Consider the following 10462-nt stretch of genomic DNA (forward strand, 5'->3'; position numbering starts at 1 on the left):
TAAATTCCACACTCCGAGCAAGGCAGACAACCGAAGATTATCTCTAATATGAATATCAGAAACCAGGAAAATAGGTAAAATTAAAAGAAATAGAAATTATTTAGAAAGAAGAAAATGTTGACATACATTTTATGTGTGTGAATGTTTTATTTATTTATATACATATATCTAATCTTCTATAGTTATATGTACCTACATACATACAACCTCCATTAATCTTCAGAAAAATAAAAATAAATACTATATCCATTAAACAAAACAATAGTGCTAAAAATTGGACACTCAGGAAACAAATGGCCCCTTAGAAATTAAAAACCTGCAAAATAATGTTCATTATAAGATTTGAAAAGTATCATTGAACAACTTACCTAGAAAATGAGTAAAAAATAAAGATATGGACAAGAAGAGTATGATAGATTAAAGATGCGTGCCAACATTCTGGGTACTCTTCTTATTGAAATTAAGTTTAATTCCCCTCCTCTTGAAATCAGGCTGGATGTGGTGACTACTTTGATAAAAAGAATATGGCAGAAGTGGCATGGAAAGGAAAGACTGGCGGAGCTCGCTTCTATTCTATTAACCTTCTTTACTAATGACATGTCCCTGTGGAGAGAAATCAATGTAATGTACATGGTCCAATGTCCAGGGCCTATGGGTACATGAATTAATATTTCTGAAGAGGATGAGACCTTACCTATTGGAAGCCATTCGCATGATGTTCTCTAATTAAAAGAGTATTTAGAGTATTAAAAAATAACAAAACAAAATCTCTGAAGCCTAGCTTCTTGGAGAAGGTCCCATAAATCATACAACTCTCTGGGGTATAAATGGGCTAAAACTGAAACAACAGTTTTAGTACTTTGGAAATCAAAGATATCTAACAAAATGAAAATATATTCATAGAAACAATTAAACTTTAGGTAAGAACAGAATGAATCTGTAGTGTTCTTCCCAGGTAGAGATCAAATCTTTTATTCTTCATTAGAGGTGCGGATTATATGCCAGCCAAGTTATCAATCAAAAGTGAGAGCAGAATAAAGTCATTTTAACATGCAAGTTCTCAAAAACATGCATTTCGAGGGATCTTTTGTTAGAAAGCCTTTATTGAGGAAACATTCAAAGCCATTGGATATTTACAAGAAGGGGAGTGCAATGATGAGATGAGAATTATGGTTAAAGTTATATATTTTTTCTTGAAATTAAAAAAAAAAATGTATATTTTAGGTGCACCTGGCTGGCTCAGTTGATTAAGTGTCTACCTTCAGTTCAGGTCATGATGCTATGGTCCTGGGGCGAAGCCCCGCAGCTGGCTTCCTGCTCAGTGGGGAGTCTGCTTCTCCCTCTCCCTCTGCCTGTGGCTCACCCTGCTTGTGCTCTCTCTCTCTGTCAAATAGATAAATAAAATCCAAAAAACAAAATATATATTTTATAGTATTTATGTGTAAGTTCCAGTTCTGCTACTAACCAGTGTGTGATATTATAGAACTTAAACAGAATTCAATTAACTTCTCTGAGTTTCCATATTCTCATTAATAAAATGCAAATATCTATTTCAATTATGAAGAAAAATGATGATATATACAATATACAGTTCAGTAACTATCATTTAATAGGCATTTAATAATTATTTTTTCTTTTCTTGATTTTTTTTACTTACTCACCCTTTCTTATTACCCATAAAATTTATCATGAACAGTACAGAAACTCTCAAACTGGGGAAAATAGGGAGCTAAAGCCGATCTTTGAAAATTGATAGCTAAGGGGACAATGTATTTGAGAAGAAAATAAAAGATTCTTGAGAGAATTTCCTGCTTCACCACTAGTAGCAGAACGATATTAATGCTGACTTTAACAACTATAGTATTGCTGTATCTGAATATAAGCTGAAATATTCTTGTTGGTCACAAGTCGTAAAGGAAGCCTGAGGCATCTCATGAGTGAGAAGAAGATAATAAGCCAATGTTTAAACATAAAAAAGCTGACAAAATGTTTAAGATGATAATGCAGTAGGCAATTCTTTTCAATTTTTATTTCTTATAATATTTGCTTTAGCTAGTACCCTTTATGTTTAAAATGTGGCCTGAAAATTTAAATTATATATAGATATATAAATATATAAATATATATTTATTACATATTATATATTAACATAATATAATTAATTGTATATTATTATATCATATCTATTATATATTATATAATTAATTAATATTTTATATATTACATATAAATATATAAACAAATTTAACTGTTTAAAGATATACATATCTATTTATCTCATATGTATATCTTTAAACAGTTAAATTAATTTCATTTTAAAAGAGAAGAATGTTTGCAGTATTAAATTTGTTATCCATTATATCTGAAGTAATTCTAACTACTGAACCTATAGTACTATAGTCAAAAACACTAATCACTTGGAGACAACTACTACCCAACAAAAAGGCAGACAGAGCTCAGTTTCTCTATGACTTGACCTGAAACATCCACCCTTTTTTAAAGTCACAAGAAAAATATCATTAAGGAGAAAGATTATCGAAGGAAATTCCTTGCAAAGTATCTTCTAGAAGGTGGCCTGAAAACCTAGCTATTAAGAATGCATTACTGGGCGCCTGGGTGGCTCAGTGGGTTAGGCCACTGCCTTCGGCTCAGGTCATGATCTCAGGGTCCTGGGATCGAGTCCCGCATCGGGCTCTCTGCTCAGCAGGGAGCCTGCTTCCCGTTCTCTCTCTCTGCCTGCCTCTCTGCCTACTTGTGATCTCTCTCTGTCAAATAAATAAATAAAATCTTCAAAAAAAAAAAAAAAAGAATGCATTACTAAGAAATCCCTAAGAGGGATTATAAAGTTTTTGTTTTGTTTTGTTTTTGTTTTGTTGGTTTTTTGTTGTTGTTGTTTGCTTCCAAGTCTTCCTCATTTAACAGAATCACAAAAGCTGAGAGGAATCTTAGAGCAAAAGCAACATAGTCAATCTTCCTGACTCTTGGAAAGCCATAAGCAAACAACATAAAACCTAAAATTCTAATGTAAACTCTTGAGGCAGTTCTTCCCTTTACTAAAACCTTCACTGGGAAAAGTTATTTGAAAATTTGAGAGTCCTCTTGGGACTGTCTCTTCCTCCCCAGACATCACCCCCACTTCCTTCCAAAGATGTACTTCCATGATCAAATAAGTCACCAAAATTTTACCCAAATCTACCAACCATAATAAGGTAATTGTGAATGATCAAGTTTTATGAACATGCAACATGATTCCAGTTTTCACATCCCCAGTCATCAGACGTTATAGGCATTGTTAGCCTAGAATGTGAAATTTATTGCAAGGAGTCCACTGTCCTCTTCCCTCTATCTATCTCCTTTTCAAACCTCCTGTCTCTCACTGTTACTTACTTTGTTTTATTATTTTTCTCCTTTTAGTTTTCTCACCACTAAACTGCAGGCGAACTGCCAGTGTGTGTAAAAATAGTATAAACTTTAGAGCCATGTGGTACTAACTTTGAATTCTGACTACACAATTTCCCAGTAGCTTGACCTTGAGCAAGTAACTTAAACTGTGGATGTGTTCTGTGTAACATGCATAGAATTATATCCAACTGATTTGTGATGAGATATGCAAAATGGCTAGCATAATGATTGACAAAGCACAGTCTCTAAAATTATTGATTACCTCCCCTTTTACTTAGTATAGCGCTAAGTACAAAGTAAGAACTCAGTAAACACTTGTTGAGTTATTGGTAGATGCAAATGAGTCTCTGTTCAATGTGGGTTAAATACTATTTTCTCCCTAGTTAAACACATTTTATTACTTTTTAAAGATTTTATTTAATTATTTGAGAGAGAAAGAGAACACGAGCAGGGGTAAGAGCAGAGGGAAATGGAGAAGCAGACTCCCTGCATGGCAAGAGCCCATCAAAGGGCTCAATCCCAAGACTCTGGGATCATGACCTGAGCTGAAGGCAGATGCTTATCCAACTGAGCCACCCAGGTGCCCCCTAAATACATTTTGTTCCCACCTCTAATATCATATCACAATTTTCACATCAAGTGAAGAGCAAATGAGAGAAAATGTAGATTACTGATCATTTAATATCCGATTAATATTTTTAGAAGAAAATATTGCCACCAATTCAAACCAGGTAAACAAATACAAATGACTCATAACATTTAAGCACTTCACAGTTTTAAGAATAATGTGTTCAGGGGCGCCTGGGTGGCTCAGTGAGTTAAAGCCTCTGTCTTTGGCTCAGGTCATGATCCCAGGGTCCTGGGATTGAGCTCTGCATCAGGCTCTCCACTCAGCAGGGAGCCTGCTTTCTCCTCTCTCTCTCTGCCTGCTTCTCTGCCTACTTGTGATCTCTGTCAAATAAATACATAAAATCTTAAAAAAGAAAAGAAAGAATAATGTGTTCAGGTTCATGATCGCTAATAATAGTCCATATTCTTTCCTCAAGGGAATATTGTCATTGTGTTTTTCAAAATGTCAAAAATGCAATAAAACTCCAGATATGAAAATTAAACTGTGAGCCTATGTAAATTACACTAGGAAGAGCAACTAAAAGAAAAAAAAATAATTAAACCATTCACTTAGAATCAAATAGTTTAAATCAACTACCATTTATGAGAAGGCAAAAGAAACAAAACATGCATAATTTTTATGTTTACATGAACCTAACTTTCAAGTACATACCTAAAAATCAATTGTCAAAAGAGCAAAAAGCACATAAACATAGATAAACAGAGTGTGGCACATTTCCATTTCCATGTCTTATTTAGTGGAACACAACTCAATTAGAAGCTCTCCCATTTCTGCCTAAAATGACTTTGGTAGCACCTGGGCAAAGGTTGATATCTTCAAAGCCAAGGAAGCTTTTGGCATTGACTGCTTTATTATTCCCTATCTCACTTTTCTCTTTGTCATTCTGGCCCAAATAATGTAATCAAGTAATGAAATTGTGCCCAAGCATCACACAAGGTATAATGAGCTTGTGTCACTATGGTCTGCTATTTCATGGCTTTGTCACTCTATCTTCGGGACTGACATCTTGGGGTGACAATGTTTATGCATGCATGCAGGATTGAAATACTCGTACAGCTTCTTTCTTTTTTCATGTATGTCTCAGCCACTTTAATAATTTTAACATTTTGCATACCTTCACTACACATCAGAAATAATTTTAAAAATTAGTGCTTTATCCTTAAAAATATACTATTTCTTTACTGATGCCAATTAAAGAACTGTATTCAAATTATCAAACACAGGACACATGGATTATGATCTGGGAATCTTCCCTGCCTTTGAAATTTCTTGAAGTTTCTTGCAGTGTTTGCATTCTAGGATATAGGAGGACATGACGATCAAAAGAATTGATAAGGCAGCACTAGCACACAGAAAATTCCAAAGCAAGCTGATCAAGACCAAGTGCACAGTTGTGGAAAGCAATTTTATTTTATTGCCAATAGTCTAAGAATAGACTCTGTGTGTGTGTGTTGGTTTTTTGGCTATGTGTAAGAAAGGTTACTTGTGTTGGTATTCTAAAATCTAAAGAAATTCTCTGATTTTTATCAATGTGCTTTCTCACATGTGTAAACATATCAATGAAGACATAAACATATTTAAAGCACAGTAGATTGGGATTTGTTTATTCTAGCATAAAATATTGCTTAAATATATTTGCTTTGCTCTCCTTGAGAGTAGATCAGTTGATCAAAACTTCCTTGGTTTAAATCCCAGCTCCCCCCCTTACCAGTTGTGTGATACAGCAAAAACACTCTTTCTCACATGTAAAATGGACATAATAGGAGCAAATACCTCATGGAAGTTTTATGAAGATTGAGTAAATACATGTGAAATGCTATAATAGAAAGTGTAATATAGCAAGTGATCAATAACTATTGGCTATTACAATTGTAGACTTACTTTTTTTCCCCCAATAATAGACATTTCTGTAAATGTTAATTTCTTCAATTCTGGTTTCCAGAGAAGTTGCAAAAAAACTTCTTTATAGACCCATAGAATGTGATATTTATATGATCTTCTTCCAATATCATTTATCATAATAAAAATTTATTAAATATCCAATATGTGCCAATCAAGATGGAAACACTATGTATATATACATATATTGGATTTATACTCATTTAATCCATTAAATTAGGAGACTGTTTCATTTCCCACCTTATAAAGAAAGCCAGGCATAGAAAAACTCAATATATTACCCAAATTCTTATGATAAGTATATTTAAAAGTTGAGATCTGAAGCAGATCTAAGACTAGCAGTTGTGCTGTTAAGGACAGCCTACCTGTGAAACAAGATTCCAATACAAAGGTATGGTAAACAGCCGACCTGCAAAAATTTATCTTTCTAAATGCTAAAGCTGTTTGCACTGTGCATAAATCATTTTGCAAATTCTCTCTTATATAAGATATAATCATGAAGAGTGGAGAGCCACACTTGGTATGTATTTTTAGAATTAAATTATTTACATTAAGTGATAATAGTACCTTTTACTTTTTCTCCAGGTTCCTGATTTATAATTCTTTAATTACTTTTGTGACTTTTCTTGACCCTCTCTTATTTCTCTAACTCCCTTTTAAGGTGTGAAAACCAAAAGTAGAAATAGTACTCTAGTAAAGGCATGACTAATGCAAATCTTAATGGATGCTTCCATCTTGAGAATTTTTTCTCTTACTATTACATTGCAACTCAGTTTTTCCTGTCATTTGGGAACAGTTTAGCTCTCCTTTAACATAGGATAAAATGATTTCCTATTTTCACCACCTTACCCATATTTATCCTGATTTGCAGGAAGCCAGTTTCTAAGATATGGGAGAAAGCTTAATGTCTTTACGCAAAATGTGTTTGAATCCACTAGTCTCTCAAGTCTTTCAGAAATGTGTTCTATACACAGAGAAATTAAATTAACTGTAAGTTCATCTTGTAAATTTCCAATGCAGATTTAAAAATATGTACTCCTTATCTTTGTTTGGTACACTATTTCCCAGTTTGATAGTCCCAGAGACTTTCTTTCTCATAGCATTTATGAACATCCAGTACCATCTCTAGTAGGGGGCACAACTAGATATTTGTCTCCATCTTCCACCCTCTACTTTTGTTCTGTTGGCCCTGCCAACTCTACATTGCTAAACTTGGTCACTTTACAGAGACATAGAATTCTCAGGGAAAGAGAATGATATCTAGTCACATGACATGAAATACAATTTAATTTGTGACCATATTTATACAAACCAACATGAGACTGGGATTTGAGACCACAGAAGATGAGTTTATAGTATGTTGTGCAAAGAAACTTCTGAGTTGTGATTGTTCAATCTTGATTTGGTCATCTAGGACTGGAATTACAACTAGAGTTCATTAGGGTTCATTCTTTTGTCATGTAGGATATCGTGTTAAATCTGAGTAAGGATATTTTATTAATTGTGAAGCACTGAATTAAGCTCTGGAATGTAAATAAAAATTAATCACAAAGAAGATACATTTTTTAAGAAAATGATTTTTCTTATTTATTGAGAGAGAAGGGGCAAGTGGGATTAAGGGCAGAGGGAGAGAGAGAATCTCATGCAGACTCCATGCTGAGCACAGAGTCCAACCCAGGGCTAGATCCAACTACCGTGAGATCATGACCTGAAATCAAGAGTCAAATGCTTGGGGCACCTGGGTAGCTCAGTTAGTTAAGCAACTGCCTTTGGCTCAGGTCATGATGCTGGAATCCCGGGATCAAGTCCCACATCCAGCTTCCTGCTCGGCAGGGAGTTTGCTTCTCCCTCAGCCCTCTCCCCTCTCATGCTCTCTCTCTCATTCTCTCTCTCTCTCAAATTAAAAGGAAAAAAAAAAAAAAAGAGTCAAATGCTTGACTAAGCCATGCAGGTGCCTCAGAAGATGTGCTTTTAATAATCTATATAATGATCTATTTGTACATAAATAACAAATGCATTTTTTTAAACTGGTAAGGGCCCTAAGAACAGTGCAAATAAACTGCTGAGAAAGTTTAAGAGGAAAAGTAATGCCTTCAATATTTCATGGAAGAGATGCCATTAACAGATTGTAAAGGAAGGGTAGACAAATCAAAATAAAAACTACTTAGATCAGTTAGTAGAGAAGCATTGGGTGTTAATGGGGACTACTGAGAAACAATACATTAATTAACTATTCGTAGTATTGATATGAAGATTAAAGTAGATAATAATGGAAACCTCTGCTTTAAGTACTATCAGACTATATTTTGGATCAACCATCCCACTCAGATGGAACAAACTGGAAAACATTTTTTTTTAATGTATGAATTATTACATTGACTTCCTATTTCTGGTCTCACAAGTAAAGAGCTTAGAAGTCATCAGCAAGAGAAAAGCTGAACAAACTGGAAATTAGTAACTATTTTTGGGTCTTATAGAGAATTTAGGTCACAGGGCAAACTGCTGCCCCCAAAATTGAAGAGATCAGCAAGTACAGAAAATCACAGTTCTCCTGAACAGAGCAGAAGCCTGCTGCTGGAACCAGGAGTGGGCAAAACATAAACTGTAATTGAGGAATTGCTAGAGGCTCAATGTGGATAAGCTTGAGACTTCAAAATCTCTTCAGCCTTATCTCTAGGAGCTCCTCCATGTTCCCAGCAGGAAGATAAAAGAAAAATTCCCTTGTTTCTGACAGGAGGGGTAGGGGGTTTGGAGTGGACAGTAGAAATCCCTTGAAATATGCCCAAGCATTCTGTTACCACAACAAAAACCTGACCTAAAGGGAAAGTATTATTGCACTAGTTTTTGTCACCCTGGGTTTTACCAAATCCTAACCATCCTTGGAGAAGGTAAATACCCAACTCTACCCCCTTTAGCCCTCCACCTGGAAGAAAGGAAAAGCTTTCTAAAAGACTGAGGCATTCTGGAAAAGTCAAAGCTATATATAGAAACAGTAAAAAGATCATATTTTTGAGGGGTATCTGGGTGGCTCAGTTGTTAAGCATCTGTTTTCGGTTCAGGTCATAATCCTAGGGTCCTGGAATTGAGCCCTGAGTTGGGCTCCCTGCTTGGCAGGAAGCCTGCTTCTCTCTCTCTCACTCCCCCTACTTGTATTCCCTTCTTTTGCGGTCTCTCTCTGTCAAACAAATAAATAAAATCTTCTTTTTTTTAAAAGTATATTTCTGAGATATTCAGGGAAAGGAGGGGGATTGAATAGGTGCAGCATAGCATATTTTTAGGACAGTGAAACTGATGAGGGAGCAGAAAGATAGTTGAAGACAAAACAAACTAACACCCTCAAGCTCCCACCATCCCTACTTCTAGGTAGGGCAGTGCGACATTCTTCCAGGGATCTCCAACTATCTTAAGGTTAATACCCAGCTAGAAGGGGAAATCCCAACCTTAACTTGACAATGGCAAAACATCTGGTATCTTATAGGTATCTTGTGGGTTGGTCCTCTTTAGCATATGAAAGTTCTTTTGAAACCTCTTTTTTTTTCTTACTTCCCCTAGCTCCTAGGTGTATATATCAGCCACCCCTCAAGACCCCAGTGCCACAGCTCTTTCTGCTCATGGGTGTTGTCCACATGCTTTAATAAAACCACCATTTTGCACCAAAGATGGCCCAAGGACTTTATCTTGGTCATTGGCTCTGGATCTCACCCCACTGAAACTCACTTATATTCCAAAACCCCATCAAAATTATATTTGTAATATACAGGAATGATATATACATGGCATTATACACTTGCTAACACTCACAAAATGTACATCAAAAGTGAATCTTGAGGTACATTATGAACTTCAGTTAACACTACTCTATTACCACATTAATGCAGCTGTTAAAAATAGGGGAAACTATATGTAGGGTGAAGGGAGATTTGTATGAGAACTCTGTACTGTATGTTCAATTTTTCTATGAATATAAAACTTTTCTAAACTCTAAAGTTTATTAATTAAAAAATAAATATCTTACATTGTAAAAACTCATGAAGCTGTACCTTTAAAATAGGTACAATTTGTTTTATATAATTTACACTTCAATAATGTTGATTTTTTAAATAGCATTATAAAATATAAAATGCTTAAAACTACATTTTACCAAAAAAAAAAAAAAAAAAAGAGAGAGAGAGAGTTGTAACATGACATTGGAAACATGAAAACATTGATGAAAATAATTAAAGGAAATATAGGTATGTGAAGAAATATGTTTATAGATAGGATGACTCAATATTGTTAATAATTGAACATGTAAATTATCCTTGGATTGATTTCTATCTCAGTGCAATTGTAACAATTCCAGCACATTTTTTTTTTTTTTAGAAATAAACAAGCTGATTCAAAAGTCTGTGTGGAAATGCAAAAGAATTACAAATGTTTGTATTAGAATATCCAAACAATATTGAGTAATAAAAAAATTGCACACATACACACAGAATTTCAAGACTTAGTATAATATTACTGTAACCAGGACAGAATGACACTGACATA

The sequence above is a fragment of the Neovison vison genome, chromosome 3 (assembly GCF_020171115.1).
Source record: "Neovison vison isolate M4711 chromosome 3, ASM_NN_V1, whole genome shotgun sequence".
Taxonomy (NCBI): Eukaryota; Metazoa; Chordata; class Mammalia; order Carnivora; family Mustelidae; genus Neogale; species Neogale vison.